The following is a 17,682-nucleotide window of genomic DNA, read 5'->3' as shown; positions in this document are numbered from 1 at the left end:
TGACTAAAGACTGTTCGCCTAAGGTGGCATGGTTTCAGATTACCTTTGATTTATGTTACTACGACCTTCGTAAATGGGGTCAAATGGGCATATTTTGGGTTATGATGGTTGTGGTTAGTCAAAGGGAATAATGTGATAGGAATTGTCCACCCCCTTGTCAGGGTTAAAACAATATCTCAGAGCCACTCGAGGAGCAATGAACTGGAAATACGTGGCCACGCTCGGAAGGTATCTATGGTAGATAAATTCCGGTCAATCAGTTATTCTCCAGATCGAGGAAACCACTCTCGATATGATCACTTGCAAGTACGACCCGAAAGACACCTTGCATTGAGTGGGAGATAGTAATAGGACAAGAGAATTTGTGACGCACACTTGTCGAGGACAAGTGGGAGATTGTTGGAGTGTCCCCGACAATAATGCGATCACAATTGTCGATCATGATGATCACATGTTTAAATCTCATTTTTAAGAATACGTAAGGGATGATTCATTTTATAGTCAACTGATCAACATTAATCGGTAACGATTGGCTTGCTAGAGTTTGACGTTATCGTCGTGGGGACGGTGGTGGTCGATTGATCCCTTAAGGTCACACCTAAAGGATGATGCCCTAATCTGTAAAGTTGATTAATTGTATGACGATACAAGTTAATCAATTCCTTAAAATTGAACAATTCAATTTGTGAGAGAGAATAATTATCTTATTGTAATGGGATTAAATAAGATTTATTTTAGTAATAAAATGCTTTGTTACTAAAATTGTTTATTGTTTGTGAAACAATAGAGATGAGAATGAATGGTTAATTATAATTACAAGATGTTGTGAATTATAATTAAATGACCCATTTTATTTATGTGATCAAGTATTACTAGTCAATTTGTTGTATGTAATTTAATTAATTCATAAAATGATATTTATGTGATAAATATGCATTAAATTAATTAAAAACATGTATAATACTACATGTGACATATTGTGTGACAAATGACAAATTGACAAAATAAAATGGTAATCCATTTTATACATATGGACCGAAATGAAGGTAGTAGTAGTGGATTGTGGTTGATTTATTTTATGAGATAAAATACTTGTAATCATACCAAGTCTAACTAGCTAGCATACCTATACATTTAGATAAGAACAAAAGTAAAAAGGGAAGGACCATATATTGGTCCATTTTACTCCCCAAAACCGTGACCCCCTTAACACTCCCAAGGGACTTTGGTTTTTATTCTCTAATTCATTCTCTTTAATGCATGTTAAAGATATTCACATGCATTCTTCTCTCTACTCCTTCTTTTTCTCTAAAAACTTGAGAAATCTTGATTCAATTGTTCAAATCACATTACTAATATTATTAGTGTAATATATGAGTATTAGTAATCAATTTTAAGGTAAACTACTAAACAAATATTTAGCACATATTATTTAGTAGAGATATGGGATAATCTTGGGTGCAATCAAGAGGAGTGGTTTCTATACTTGAAGTCTTTGGAGGATCATCCTATTACTCATCATTGCTCAAGAACAAGTGAAGGTAGGAGACCTTACTTGTGCCCATGAACCGAAATATTCAATGTAAGGAACCGATTTTCCTCTACACTTATTTATTTGTTTTGCATGCATAAGATCCTTAAGTTTTTATGACTAAAACTTTAAACTAAAATATGTGATATTCAAAATATGATTTCCTACACTTACACCCTAGACGCTCTAGGATGTCGACATATTCGACCATTTTGAGTACATGGGGACCAACCTTTTGGTCCCTCTCAAGCTTGGCTTCAAAGAAGCGTGCCGCCGCATCGTATTAACGGACTTTAGGTGTTTGTGAAAACATAGTAATCATACGATTGAATATCAAGTACGCATTTAAAGAAATGCATGAAAGCTTGAGCTTTGGAGACATCGACCATATCAACACATTCTTGATATCATTCGACATCCTCACATGGTCATCATAGGCGGTCCGCACCGCTGATAAAGCCCTTGGACCGGGCTTGATTGGAGGAGCATCGGTCAAGTAAGTGAGCACGTTGTCGGACAACGCGGCGCTTTTGATGTTGGATTCCCATTCAAGAAAGTTAATACCGTCATCTTTTAAGATACATTTGTCCATTACGGACCTTAGCCATGAATCTTTGCCTAGTGAAGTAGTCCATGGAGTTGAAGAAGTTGCCATTGCGAATTAAAATGCTACAACAAAAAGGAAAAATTAACATCCATTGTTTTAAAAATTACTAAAACATGTTTAACAAGTTTTAGCATTTATATAATGATCTCCCACTAAATTATATAAATGATTCCAAGACCCAAATATTAAACAAAAATGAGCATCGCTTGGGCGAAACATCCCATAATTGTGTAAATTCGGTAAGTCACGTTGACTAATTCTACCTTTAGAACTCTTGGTCGACGAATTTCCTTAAATCCATCTACTAGCCCCGGAACACAAGACCGTCTTATATCCCGTTGAGTCCAACCAATTTTGGCACGTGATAACCGTTTACCACCCTACTTACCCAAGGTAAAAAGAAAACACCCCGCTTGAGCGAGCGTGACTCTAATGAACAAGCGATTCATAGGCGTTAGTAATTGGTAAGGCTAATCTCAATTTTAGTTATAAGAGAGATCTTGTCAATTTAGTCATAAATTCCCTATAAGTGAACTAAGTCGGTGAATGTAAATGACGTGAATTGACAAACGCGAAAATAATGCATGTGAATGGCGATTTTGGCATGCGCGAAAATAAAACAAGCAAGCAAGTAAGCATATGAATAAATCCTAGTATGGCCACCTAGTTAATAAAAACTAGACTATTACATATCGGAAACCAAATCCTTGGTCCCTTGCCTCTTCATTCTAAAAGTGGCTCCTCTTGTGGGATTTGGAACACCTTCCAAAAATAGACTCCGTCTCAATGTAATCCGTCTTTTGGAAACGCCGGTAAGAATAACTATTACTATTGAATTACATAGCTATTCCTATTATACATTAATTAATAAAATAAATAAAACTGTTAATTAATTACAAACCGACGATACGAGATCGTATTTAATTACAAACAAATCGATATTCCCATTCATTTCGGGTAATAACGACTAAAATAAACTAGGTCATACTAGGTACAACAAGATAAATACTTTAAATAAATGACAATCATTCATTCAACTTAAATAAATATGCTTAAAAATGCTGTAAAATAATGCCAAAATCGCCCTATCTATCAATCGTTGGTATCCATCTCGACTTTGTGGATTTAATCGATTTTTAACTTGTAAAAATCAATAATCAACTCTTAAATCTCATTTAAGTCCAAAGTAATTGTCCAAACTGTTTTGGATCTCAAAATTAGCCCTCACTAATTTTATGATGAATAATTAGTTTGATTTGTTGATATTTTGCTAATTTAATCGGTAAAATCATAACTTTTAAGTAATAAATCCAAAAAATTGAAACATTACCCCAAAAATTGAAAAACAAATTTTGAGTATTCTGGAACACTCCCAAGAACACCAAAATGTCAGAAAAATTGCCCCAAAAAACCGGATAAAATTTATGAAGAAAAAGATCGATATTTATCGGTTTTTAACCACTAAAACCAATAAACATCAAAACAAGGTGAAATCACATTTTAAATTTCACTTTTAATTTTTAAATAATATTTTTAAATGTACATAAATTTATCATGGGCAGGAACAAATATTTCCAAATTATGATTAATATATTTCACTTTTATCGACTTTTATCTCATAAAATCAATAAACAAGCAAATCTTCAAACCAAACTTCAAAATTTTGCATACAATCTGTAGAAAACATGCATGAAACACCATAAAAATTTCATGACCCGAATCAATATTTAACTATTTTTAGTCAATTCTTAACTAAAATACTACATTTTGACTCAGTTTTCTACCAAAAATCATTAAAAATAGCAAAATTACTTCATAAATCACCAAAATTTACCACAAATCTTTTGAGATCAGTAGGTATGCATGCCCTAAAAATTTCATGCTAAAATCGCTTCTAACACAATTTTTTGAGTTTTTATAAATTATCTCATAATTTATTAATATGCTTAAAATCAACATGCAAATTACAAGCCTAAGCTCTGATACCACTTGAAAGATCATAGATCCTAATTAAACTCTCTAATTAAAAACAAATTATCTCATAATATGTTCATTTAGTGATCTATGTAACATGCATGCAAATATAAAAGCATAAAATTAAAGATTAAAGAAAAACAATTTCCTTACATTGATATTTATGGTAATATGGGCACAATCAAGATCTTCTATCTTGATTGTTCTTGAGCTTAATACAAAAGGATGATCCTCCTAGAAAAACATTCAAAAAGAAAGTCTCCTTCAAGTTGCACCCAAGAACAAATCACCCAAATAATCTTACAAATATTAACTAGATATTTGTAAAATTTACCCTTGATAATATTTGTAATATTACTAACACTCTTAGTAATAATATTTTTGATTACTAACTTCTTAGTAAATAATGTATAATAATTTTAGAGAGCTAGACCAAGTTTTGTTCACATGCAAAAGTGGATTAAGTAATGAAGTGTAGGAAAAAAAATGAACAAAAGATGGAGTGTAAGTAGAGGAAGTGGCGGGTGGAGTGTGTAGTAGTGGAGTGTAGGATTCATTTTCCTTATTTTATTGTCCAACACATTATGACACACATAATGATCACATGACAATTATGGAAGAAAAATAAGCAAAGTGTAATGATCATGATCATCCACTACACTCCATTTACACGGTCCAATGTACCATTTACGGGTGCATTTTGGTTCTCATATTTGTCGCACAAATACGTGTAAATTTTATTTAAACATCGTATCATGTTTAAATGCTTCCAATTAATTTCGTCCAAATCACTCTGTAAATATACGTGTACCGCTACACATATTATTATTCGTACTAATATTAATCACATTAATCAATTAGTACAATTTTAGTGAATTAACAATTAATTAACTAAAACCCGTCTCATAAAATTTATTATTTAATTATCGCGTAATTAAATAACAACTGCCGCTCCTCGAGTTCGCAACTCGAAATCTCTCTAAAAATAATTGACTAACCTTTTAGTCCATAAATCAAGGGACTAAATAAATTGTATCTCATACAATTAATTAGTTGTCAATTGGTGTTCGTTCCTTTAGGTGTGACCGAAAGGGGTCAGTTGATCACCGTTGTCTCACGACAATAACGTCAAACTCTAGTCAGCCAACCGTTATCGATTTACGTTAATCAACTACGAGGATCAAATAATTAAATATCTGATGATATTCCTTTAATGAGATTTATTATGTAAACGCATTATTGTGGAGGACACTAACTCCAACAATAATTTGGCATGATAGACACATATCATAATGCTGCATATTTCAATTGTTGAATGTCTTTTTAATTTATATAATTTTGAATTATGTAATTTTATCTTAGTATGGCCTTAGTTTTAATCGATATTACCCGTAATGAAAGGGAATATTGATTCGGTTGTAATTTAAGGTGATCTTGTATCACTTTTATTTTTACTAGTTTATCATTTTACAAATGTATAATAGGAATAGCTATGTATTTTTATTATTATTTGTAATTCCGGAGTTTCTTCAAGACGGTGTCATTCGGAAAGGTGTTCCGACAAAGACGGTGTTCTTGGGAGGCGTGCCACTTGAAGATTCAAGGGACCAAAGGAGTTGGTTTCCGAATATGTAATAGATTATTTGATTTTCTATTTTAGGAAGGCCATGCTAGGAATTTATTATTATTGCTTTGCATTTATTTTAATATGTTGCATGCATTGCCAAATCGCCATAACAACACATGCATATCATATCGAGTCATCGACCGTGTCAATTATAATTATCGTAGTTCACCGCTTTAGTTCACTTAAAATGTGATAGATAATAAATTGACAAGACCTCTCACTAAATAATAATTGAGAATTAGCCTTACCAAATAGTAGAACCATGAATCCCAATTTCATAAGGAAGTAGGCTCCGCTCACCGGGGTGCTAAACTTGTTACGTTGGGTAAGTGGGTGGTAAATTGTTACTACATCGAAATTTGGATTGAGCTCAACGGAAGTATTCGCGACCGTAGCCGCATGTGTTTCGGGCTTTAGATAAATATTAAAGTCATTTTATCGACCAAGAGTTCTAGAAGTAGAATCGATTAAAGAGTTAATCCATCGAATTATATTGATAAGGGATGAATCGGCTCACCGTGCCCGAGTTAATATGAATTTGGATCTCGGGATCATTTATAATAGTTGGGTAGAGGTCACTATATAAATGCTAAGACATGTTTAAATGTTTTAAATATAACGATGAATGTTTGATTTTCCCACTATTTCATTGTTTTATGTTGTTCTTTATTATCACTCCTACTCATATATGATATCAATTCGATTGTAACACGAGTCTCCGCTAAACCACTATTACTTACAACAAATAGAATCTCTTTCCAAAATGAACTGTATCATAGGTTGTGGACTAGATCCATAGGAATTACTTTATTCCATAGAACTCGATAGGAATCGTCCTATGCAAATATAAGATTAACATCTTATAATTCCTAACATACCTATGTATGATTTCTTGTGAAGAAATATGACTAGGGGTAATGATTTGTCAAAATTTGTTTTCATTATATCTTCTATGCATCCATGGTTTAAAAGTCTTATTGCTCAACCTAAACACTTGTCATCAAGCATTTAAGTTGTTAAGAATATGACATTGTTAAATTGGTAAATTAATTTGCTTGAAATTTTCATTGACCAAATACCACAATTTGAGTTCGTCCTTATGAAGGATTAACTAGGAATTTATATGAAGTAAGTCTTCATCAAGTAGAAATTCTTGAAGTGAGTGGGGGCAATAAGAAGTAAAGTTCCTATTTTAATTGTTAAGGATAGAACTAGGCTCGGAAGAGAAAGTGTTAGACACTAAAATAGATACAAACCCCAATAAGTAAAGCTCAAGGAAGTTGGTCGTGTGAGCCCAACATATTCCTTCTTGAATATCTATGACATTGACATTGCATTCTTGCCAATTACCGCATCATGAGTATTTGATACAAATTTGTGGATTTCATCATAATACTTGGCATTATCGTGTGACGACTAGCAAGAATAAGTTCAGAAATTTGCATGAATGGAACTAGGGTAGTTGTCATTTCATCCATGAACATATGAATGTTGTAGTGTACTCATTTTAGTTTTGTATTTAGAAATACAGCTCAATAATTGTTATGATGTATAATATGTCTAAATAAGAATATAATTTGAGTTTTGCACAAAAAGTAAAGGGTTTTACCATTATGCAATTAAAACAAGCGTTGAACTCTTACATACAACGATTAAGTTTATGGTGAGACCATACAAATCAAGGTAATTATATTCAAACTAAAAATAAATGTCATATATATATAACTCAAGTTGGTGATCCCAATCATTTCTCAATTCTTGATTGAAAATCGCATTTAGAAACTAGTTTTGACTAGTGTCCCAAACCACTTGATTGAGAATCTTTTGGTGTGTGCAAATCTTGTATTCAAAGAAAGTTAATTCATGACTTTTTCTGAAAAAGGATTATGAATAGAGCAAAATATTCGCCCTATTTACACTTTGAAATGTATGGTCAAATACAATTTCAATCAAAAAGGGGTTATTACTTCTTCATCTCTTTTACCAACGAACTAGGTAGATACGCTATCCACTTAATGAGGTAAGAAGAGAAATTCTTTGAATAAGTTCAAATGAATGTTTAAAAAGTATCAAAACCTAGAGATTAAAACCAAAGTATTGGTACTTTGTTAAAATAGGGAACAATAAAGTGAAGACTTTTATGCACCAAAAGGAGTGTGATATGGGATCACATGTTCACCTTCATAATATTAGAAAGTGATAAAGAATCCTATACGATATGATTGAATCTTTACTATAAAGTTGGAAGTAGTTTCTATCATAATTTGTCTAGTATTTTATTCCACTAACTCAAAGCATAATTAAAGCAATTATCTACATTTCATATGAGATATGGTTAGGTATGGTACCTAAATTGTAGCTTTTTCGATAATGAACATGTGGTCTCTCCTTCTACGTGATCACGAGAACAAAGGGTTTGTGGCTCGTGATGCTGTCTATTAGAGAAAAGAGGATTATTTCTTAAAGACAGAGTGGGAGAAAATGTTCAAGAGCCACAAACTGAGAATAAGACGTAGGAAGATGTTCCTTCTTGGTCAAAAATCAGTAATCATTTCTTCGAAATCTAAAGTGGACAGGAATCATGTTATTTTTGAAAGTAACAAACCTGTAACTTATTAAGATGCTTAATCTAGTTTCAACTCCGCAAAAGTCCGAAATAAGCATAAACATGAAAATGTTTATTTAGCTTGGTTGGTTGGTGACAAAGGGTTTTGCACGCAACAACAACGCCTCAATGAATTCGGATATAATTTGACAGTTGGATTTTAAAATCATCGTGTATGAGTTTTTGAAAATCGCAACTATCCTAACGTAGGATTGAAACTTAAGAAAAATTTTTAAGTAGAAGTTAAGGAGTTGAATTGTATGTTTTGATCATGTGATAAACCTTTCATGATTTGTCGAGTAGTTTATACATGGAGTTCAGTGGGAGTAATGTGGTGTTACTAGTCTTATATGTAAGGGACATATCGATCATTTTGAATGATGAAAGACTTAGGAGAAGAATAATACATCCTTAAGGTATCCAGACCTATAAAGATAGTTCTAAGAGGATATTAGCGTTGAATGAATATTCTTATGTTAATAAGAATCTTGACGAGTTCAAAAGTATTGAACATATAGAAATTGATTCCACATGCTTCCGCTGCGGGATTAATTCATTACGCTAAGATGTATCACCATTCTTAAACTTCGTATACTTGGAGTATGACGAGAAGTTAAAAATCGAATCTTTGAGAGAAGTCTCTATATAGCCACATAGTTCATTAGTTAGTACTCAGGAAGTACTAAAGATATGAAACTAAGTATTTAGAATTGAGATGGATTTATGTGCAAGGATTTACACAAAAACCATATTTTAAACACATAAGGATGGTTAGAGAACCATCTTGGCTATATTATTTAAGGAGGATATCTGCTAGAAATATCCTAAGCAGTTGAACAATGAGATATACACAACGGAAATTGAGTACACTTGCAATAATTAGATATGCAAGAAGGAAGGGATGATACTTGGATTCGGTTTTATAAATTGGGGAACTATGGTAGTTCGTTCCAATTACCGAAGGTCCTATCCCTACACACTGTGAGGACAGTGGGAGTTATTCAAGGGTAAGAGAGCCTATGTCCAGATTGGATCTAGACACCTACTCAAAGAAGTTCTTATAATACAAGATTATTCACAAGAATGGGAAATAGTATATAGTAAGGTTAGGGAAAGTGCAATGTATTGCTAAAACTTGCTAACCAAGGCTTTTTCATAAGCTAAGCATGATAAGTCATGCCATTTCAATTGAGTTGAGATGCATAGTTATATATGTTCCGGGTGTAATTCCGGAGCAGATATTCGTTACCACCCTTGGCTTGTAGATTAATGTCTTTGGTTGGATTCTTCTCGTCTTTATCGTTCCTCTCGGCCTCTCCTGCAACAATGAACGAACTGAGGGCTTGGCTTTGTGCCAAGCGTACTCACTCCGACGCTCAAGTCAGTAAACTTAAAGGATTAAGTTGTATGTCATTTAGAGCAATATATTGTAGAGAGATTAGGAAGATAATACCAGTTTATGTGTGATATTAGGTCAAGTTGTGGATCCTTTCCTCAATGAAGGTTGAGGAGTATTTATAGGCTTTCACCTTTTGTCACGTAGTGGCCAAGTGGCCAAGTGGCTAGCAGGTGGAAAGACTGATCTACCCCTCGGCCGAGGGACCTATGGCAGGCCGGCGGGCCGTGTTGACTCACCGCCGAGGGGTCTTGGATATGAGTACGCGGGTATGTGTCCATTTGGCGGGTTGTCATGCCGAGACCGTGCTCACAGCCGATGGGCCGCATCGGCTAGGGCCGCCTAAGTCGTTGACTTCTTTGTGGATATCTTTGACCTTGCTCGCATGTATGTTGACTTGGTCGGCGGTGCGAGAATATGCCCCATTAATTTGCCCCAGCGTAGTCATGCCGTGGTATGGGCTCGATGTACGTTCGAGCGTATATTCTCGCGCAAGTAATTTGACAAAAATTTTTCGCATCGGCTTCTTCTTCGGCGGCCTCGCTTAGGCCGTACCATATCCCCCTCCACATGGATGTGTAAAGGGCATCCGATGTGGAAAAGAAAGTGACGCTGGCCGAGACCGGGGTTGAGAGTGCCGGTTGTTTTTGATTGCCCCGGGGCGCTACCTAGCTTGGTTGATCAAGTGGCGGCGGAGAACAGAGATGCTTGGGAATTTCTTTGAGGAAGGTGAATAGGCGGAGAGATATGAATGGGCGTGTTGAAGACGCTTGGTCACTGTTGCATTGATTGACGTCTAACTGTTGCAACGATTGACATCCCGTGGTTGCATGTCCGACACGTGTCTGCACGCTGATTGGTTGACGCTTCATGGGCTGTTCGTTGATTGGTCCTTCTTTATGGGCTTTTCCCTATAAATAGGGCAGTTATTCCGTGAAATTGGCCACCAATTTCATTCTCCAAAATTTTTCCTCTAAACTTTCAAGGGTTTCTTTGTCTTCTAATCTTCAGTTGTTATTCCGGCGAGTGTTTTTCTTCAAGGTAAACAAACAAACTTCCCACTTTTTATTTTGTTAAATAATTATTGCTATTATGTCTTCTGCTGACGCCGGAACTAGCACTTCTGCGCCGGAGGGTTCCCCGTCGCGTCTTGACGGGGAGGGGATACTTGACGCCATCCCGATAAGGTTTGGGGGCCCTAGGTCTCCTTCTCCCGTAGTTGATACACCAATTTTGGAGGGACGGGAGGATGAGGATGACGATGCTGATGAGGATGAGGGGACTCCTTCTGATGGTGGGAGGCTGTCTATCCCGGATCGTGGCGAGCCCTGCACGACTGGCTTAGACCGTGCTTGGTCCCATAAGTTCGCCAGTTGTTCCGGCGAGACACTTTTCGGAGGCCATTTCTTCCTCGGTGAGGGGTACAAGATCGTTATCCCTAAGGAGGGTCAGGTGGTCTGTTGCCCTCCACCGGGTCACACCGGCGTGTATATCAGGCACCTGGAGTATGGGCTGCGGTTTCCTCTGAATAAATACGTCATGGCCATTATCAAAGCTATGAACGTCGTTGTGGCCCAACTACACCCGCTGGCCATGAGGACGATAGTTGGCTTTGTGTGGCTCTGTCTTTTTAGGGGGGAGATCCCGACGGTCAACTTATTCCGCCGCCTTCATCATCTACGGCCGTCAATTGCCGGTAAAGTGGGGTGGTACAGCGTGCAGATGGAGCCTGGCTATATCTCCGTGAACAAGCTTACTTCCTGCAAAGCGGCAACGGCGATGGGTGTACGTCCAAGTGCCGGAGGACTACCCATTGCCCCGGTCTTTCCAGAGCCCTGTTTACTTACGGTGTGAGAACCGAGAAGAGTATGAGGAGTGTATCTCCCGGGGTAAGGCAAGGATGGATGCTTCGTTGGTCCCTCTTACTGCGGATGAGCGGCGGGCGATGCAACTGTTCGATGCTGGGAAGGGATGGCTGCCCCCGACTCAGATTATTCTCCAAGATGAACTGCTTTGTCGCGTCGGCCTCATACCGGCCCTCAACCGGGGTGAGTGGGGTCGGTGTGAGGCCCATTTTTGTCTGTTATGTTTCTGTTTTGGAGCTTTGTTTTACTTCTCGTATAACCTTTGTTTGACTTCTTGCAGACCGGTTTTGCCAGGATCTGTCTGAGAAGACCTTGAAGAGGTTAGGGCTTGACAAGGACATGAAGGTCGTTGAACAGCATCCTACGGCTGACTTGCGTGATCGTAGGCCGTCTCCCAACGAACTCATGGATAAGCAGCTGAAGTCACTGGATCCGGCGGCGGCCCAGGCAAGGGTTCTCGGGGGCATGCCCAAAAGAACAAAGAGGGCGGCGTCCAAGTTAGCGGCGGCATCTATGCCAGCTCCCTCTTCGACCCCAGCGGTTCAGGAGTCTGTGGGGGTCATCGAAGTCATTGATGATGTGGTGACCGTTGCTAAGGCCCATTCTTCTCCTAAGAAGAGAAAAGAGCCCCCGTCTGCTTCCACCGTTGCCGGGGAGAAGACTGACTCAGCCGGCCCTCCAACGAAGAGGGTCCAGACTGGTACGGATCTAACTTGTGGTTCGGATTTAGCTGGTTCATTGGACATCCCAGATGACCGGCTCTCTGATGTGTCAATGCATGGTGACATGGATGCTCTGTGTAAATTTTTTGTAGATCCTCCTTCGGCGGCCGTTCGTTCTTACCGAACGGCAAATAGGGAAGCGACACTGAGAAGGTTATTGAGAAGGTTGTCGAGAAGGCGGGTGACAGAAATGTCATCGTTGACTCCTCGGCTCAGAAGATTCCTCCCTCCGAGCTTGTGGCAGAGGGTGTGAAATTATATAAGAGGATGGCCAAGTGGACCCAACAAGCCGGCTCCTACATCTTGGAGCAGGAGAAGACCATGGGCCAAGTGCGCCACCGATCGCAAAGCTTAAACTTGATCTCTCGCCGCAAAGGGGGAAGCGCGAAGGCGAAACGGGATCTCTTTCTTTGCCACCGGCGCGTGGAGGAAAGTGAGAAGCTGCTAGGGGCCGAGAGGGCCAAAGTGGAGGAAGCTGATGCCGCCACTGCCAAGATGATGGAGGAGCGGGACAGGTACAAGGATTCTTATGACGCCGTGGTTGCTAAGGGAGAAAAGTGGAAGGATCTGTTCCACAACCAGGCGGAGGCGCTCAGGGGGGCGCAGGCTGCCCTTGCTCAAAAGGAGAAGGATATTGAAATGCTTCAAGATGTTCTTCTCCCTAAAATGTGCGCCCAACTCCGGGACCAGACCGAGGAGGCAACCAGGGAGGCAATAAAAAGACTTGTCCCCGAGGGCTCTTTTCCATGGGATAAATTCGACCAGCTTCTGGACGAGATGGCCGATGATGCGGAGAAGGCGGCTGCAGAGAAAGCGGAGGCGGCGAAGGCGGCTCAGATAGCTGAGGCCAAAGCGGCCTATGATGCAAAGGTGAAGGAGGGTGACATGCTAAAGGCACTTGAAGACGTCGAGCCCCTCTCCGAGCCGGCCACCGAAGATGCTTCGCTCACTGGCGATGGAGGGCAAAGAACGGGCATAAGAAGTCGGGCGGTCGTCACCGGACTCACTGGCGTCTCGGATAGCTTTAGCTGTTCGGGGCCAATTATTGAGCCTTCTCTTCCTGCCATCTTTTGGCGCTTCAAATCCTAAGTCTGTAACCTTTTGTTTTTTTGTTTCCTAGCTTTTTGTAAAGCTTTGGTAGGTAGAGTTTAGGCTATCCTTATGGGGACGGCCGTCGTCTGTACTCTCCTCGCAATCATTTTCAATAAAGTTTTATCTTTTTGGTCCTCGGCTTGGCCGGGACTCTGATCACGATTCTTTACTTATCTTCTTGCGTTATTAATTGAGTGCCTTCGTTTTTACCGTCGGCATGGCCGAGTCAGTTAGAATGCTCATCTCAACTGCGTAACGTCTTTAGCATTTCTTCGAGCGTATCGGTCATTGTGTCCCCGTCGCTCTCGGCTATGGCCGAGGTAATCGGGGTTATGGCTCAATAGCATTTCTTCTAGCGTATCGGTCATTGTGTCCCCGTCGCTCTCGGCTAAGGCCGAGGTAATCGGGGTTATGGCTCGATAGCAGTTCTTCTGGCGTATCGGTCATTGTGTCCCCGTCGCTCTCGGCTTAGGCCGAGGTAATCGGGGTTATGGCTCGATAGCAGTTCTTCTGGCGTATTGGTCATTGTGTCCCCGTCGCTCTCGGCTTATGCCGAGGTAATCGGGGTTATGGCTCGATAGCAGTTCTTCTATTTGAGTGCCCGCCTGGTGGCAATTAGTGGAGTGGATAAACACTTCGATGGAAAACTTGGGTGATTCATTTGTTCGTTGCGATCATGCGTTGGGGTGTCCACAATGGGTTTGGACACCTCCGCCGCTATACAAAGTATTTCCTCAAGTTATCGGTGTTCCAATGGCTCATCAAAGGCACTCCTCCCATGTCTGTTAGCCGGTATGTACCCGGCCTCATCTCTTCGACCACTTTGTAGGGACCCTCCCAGTTGGCCGTCAGTTTACCATGAATATTTCCTTTGTTGGTGGCAGCCGACTTCCTCAGGACCAGGTCTCCCACCTTTAAGTCCCTTTTGTGGACTCTTCGGTTGTAGGCTCTTTTCATCCGGTTTTGATATACGGCCAAGTTGAGGCGTGCTGTATCTCGGCTTTCTTCGACCAGGTCTAGAGAGGCTTTCAGGCCTTCCTCATTTTCAACTGGGTTAAAGGTAGCCGTTCTGAATGTTGGCACCGTTGCTTCAATTGGTAGGACTGCTTCGGAACCGTAGACTAGGTGGAAGGGGGTGTACCCCGTTGCTTCTTTCTCCGTGGTCCGAAGGGACCACAGGACGCCGGGTAGTTCATCGGCCCACCTTCCCTTAAGGTCTTCAACCGTCTTCTTCAAACCGTTGAGGATTGTTTTGTTGGTCGCCTCCGCCGCCCGTTGCTCTGTGGGTGGCAGACGGAGGAGTACGCAAATTTGATGCCAAGCTCTTCTAACCAGTTCATTATCAGGTCGCTCCAAAACTCTCGGCCGTGGTCAAACACTATAACTTGGGGTAACCCGAAGCGAGTTATAACATTTTCCCAGATTGCCTTTCTGACGGCCGCTGTGGTCTTCGCTGGTACTGCTACAGCTTCAACCCATTTGGTGAAGTAATCAACGGCGACGATTAAGAACTTCCTTCCACCGGAGGCCGTTGGGAACGGCCCCAGCATGTCCATCCCCCACTGTGCGAAAGGAAGGGGACTGAGCACCGGTTGTAGGTCCCTGGAGGGAGCGTGTACACGGGGCATGCATCGACGATTCGTGCACTTCTTGGTTTTTGTTCTGGAATCTTGAAGCATGGTGGGCCAGAAGTAGCCAGCTCGGAGAGCTTTGTGGGCTAGTGTTCTTGCCCCTATGTGATGTCCACAGATGCCTTCGTGAATCTCTGTCAGTATCAGTTCTGCGTCGGCTGGACCGACACACTTCAAGAGTGGTCTTATTACGGATCTTCTGTACAGTTCCCCTTCGAACACCAAGTACCTGGCGGCGATCCTTTTTATTTTGGCCGAGGGGTTGCGGCCCTCCGGCAATTCACCTGTAAGTTTGTATTTCATTATCGGAGTCATCCACGTTGTCTCGGTCTCTATGTTACCCACCATGCCGACAGTCTCAGTGATGCTTTTCGCATTCCTGATATCTACCAACACGGTTCGGCTGACATTCTTGATGGTTGAGCTGGCCAGTTTGGAGAGAGCGTCGGCTCGGTTGTTCTCGGATCTGGGAACGCAATGGATTTGGAAAGATTTGAACTTTGCTATGTCGGCTTTTACCCTCTCTAGGTACCTTACCATTCCGTCGTCCCGAGCCTCAAACTCTCCTCTGATTTGGTTAGTAACCAGCAGTGAGTCTGTTTTCAACACAATGTGTTCTGCTCCGGCAGCCCTAGCTAGCTCGACTCCGGTTATCACCGCCTCGTATTCGGATTCGTTGTTCGAGGCCGAGAAGGTGAATTTCAAGGCGTACTCTAACCCGTCCCCGTTTGGGCTGATGATAAGGATGCCGGCTCCTGAGCTGTTCGTCGTGGAGGAGCCGTCGGTGTAGACCTCCCATATGCCTGGGTTTGGCTCTTCCTGATATGTGCATTCGGCCAGAAATGCAAGTGCTTGCCCCTTTATCGAAGGCCTCGGTTTGTCGAATGCCGAAACCAGAGAGTTCCACCGCCCATTTGATGAGCCTGCCGGATTGTTCGAATTTTTCCAAAGCTTTCTCCAATGGTGATCGGTTAGGGACCGTCACGGGGTGTGCGTCGAAGTAGGGTTTTAACTTCCTTGTGGCAACGACGACGGCGAAGGCGCTTTTTCAATTAGTGGGTAATTTCTCTCGGCGGGCAACAACAGCGTATGGTCGACAAAGTAGATTGGGTGTTCTTTGTTTGTCTTCTTCCCGATGATCACGGCCGACCGTGGCCGAGGTAACTGCTATGTATAAGTACAGTGTCTCCCCTAGTATCGGCCTGGACAGAGTTGGGAGAGTCTGAAGATGAGCTTTCAGTTGCTTGAAAGCCGTGCTTTGTTCCTCCCCCCAGCTGAAGTCTTTGTTTCCTTTCAACACTTTAAAGAATGGGGTGCTCTTGTCGGCTGACCGAGAGATGAAACGGGCGAGAGCCGCCATTCTCCCGGTCAGCATCATAACCTCTTTTCGATTCCTTGGTTCCGGCAGGTCTAGGATTGCTTGGATTTTGTCTGGATTTGCATCGATGCCTCTGGCACTGACAAGTACGCCGAGGAATTTACCTGCTCGGACACCGAAGTTGCATTTCATTGGGTTGAGCTTCATCTTGTATTTCCTTAGTGAACAAAATGTTTCGTGTAAATCGGCCAGGTGCTCGCTGTCGGACTTGCTTTTCACAATAGCATCGTCGACGTAGGCCTCAATGTTTCGCCCTTTTTGATTTTGGAACACTTTGTCCACCAGCCTTGTGTACGTTGCGCCGGCGTTTTTCAAACCAAATGGCATCATTTTGTACATGTATGTGCCGCCAGCGGTGATGAATGCGCATTTAGGCATGTCTTCCTCAGCCATGAATACCTGGTGGTACCCCGAGAAGGCGTCTAGCAGGCTCAGCATGGTTTAGCCTGCTGTGGCATCGATTAAACTATCTATCCGCGGCAAGGGGTAACAATCTTTGGGACATGCTTTATTAAGGTTGGTAAAGTCTACGCACATTCTCCATGCCCCCGATGATTTCCTCACCATCACAACATTGGCTAACCACTCAGGATAAGTGCAAGGCGTAATAAAGCCCGCCGTAAGTAGTTTATCTACCTCGGCCTTGATGGCCTCATCTTTCTCGACTGAGGAGTTCCTCATCCTCTGCTTGACAGGGCGAGCGGTGGGGAGTACGTTTAGCTTGTGAATAATTACTTCCCGGCTCACGCCTGGCATCTCGGCCGCCGAATAGGCGAAGACGTCCTTATTTTTCCTTAGCAGGTCCAAGAGTTCGGTCCTGAATTTTGGTTCCAGGTTGACACCGACGGTTACGGTGCGGCCTGGATCAATCTCCACCTCCTCTGTCTCTGCTCCTTCAACCATGCTGATGATTCGGTCGTTCTCGGACCTGGGAGTGTGCTGTATCTGGAAGGATTTTAATTTTGAAGCGCCGGCTCTCACCTTCTCTAGATACCTTGTCGTCCTATAGTCCTGAGCCTTGTACTCTCCTTTGATCTGGTTGGTCAATGAGAGCAAATCTGTTTTTACCACGACATGCTCCCCGGCGCCTCGCTAGCCCGACTCCGATTATCACCGCCTCGTCTCGGGATCCGTTGTTTGAGGTCGAGGAGGTAAGCTTCAAGGCGTGCTCAAACACGTCTCCTTCCGGGCTAAGAATGATGATGCTGGCTTTCGAGCTATCCGTCATGGAAGGGCCGTTAGCGTGTATCTCCC

General features: G+C 41.5%; 1 long non-coding RNA gene across 1 annotated transcript; it reads right to left on the bottom strand.

Annotated features, from left to right (window-relative positions):
• Positions 1-1,576: 1,576 nt before the first annotated feature.
• Positions 1,577-4,564, bottom strand: LOC141600064 (uncharacterized). The gene is made up of 2 exons (XR_012524124.1): positions 4,266-4,564; positions 1,577-2,200 (listed from the first exon to the last, which is right to left on the bottom strand). It is a non-coding gene; the product is annotated as an uncharacterized LOC141600064 (long non-coding RNA).
• Positions 4,565-17,682: the final 13,118 nt, after the last annotated feature.

The sequence above is a fragment of the Silene latifolia genome, chromosome 1, assembly GCF_048544455.1.
Source record: "Silene latifolia isolate original U9 population chromosome 1, ASM4854445v1, whole genome shotgun sequence".
In the NCBI taxonomy this organism is placed as follows: domain Eukaryota; kingdom Viridiplantae; phylum Streptophyta; class Magnoliopsida; order Caryophyllales; family Caryophyllaceae; genus Silene; species Silene latifolia.
The sequence above is the reverse complement of the archived record's forward strand: the minus strand, read 5'-3'. Positions and strand labels throughout refer to the sequence as shown.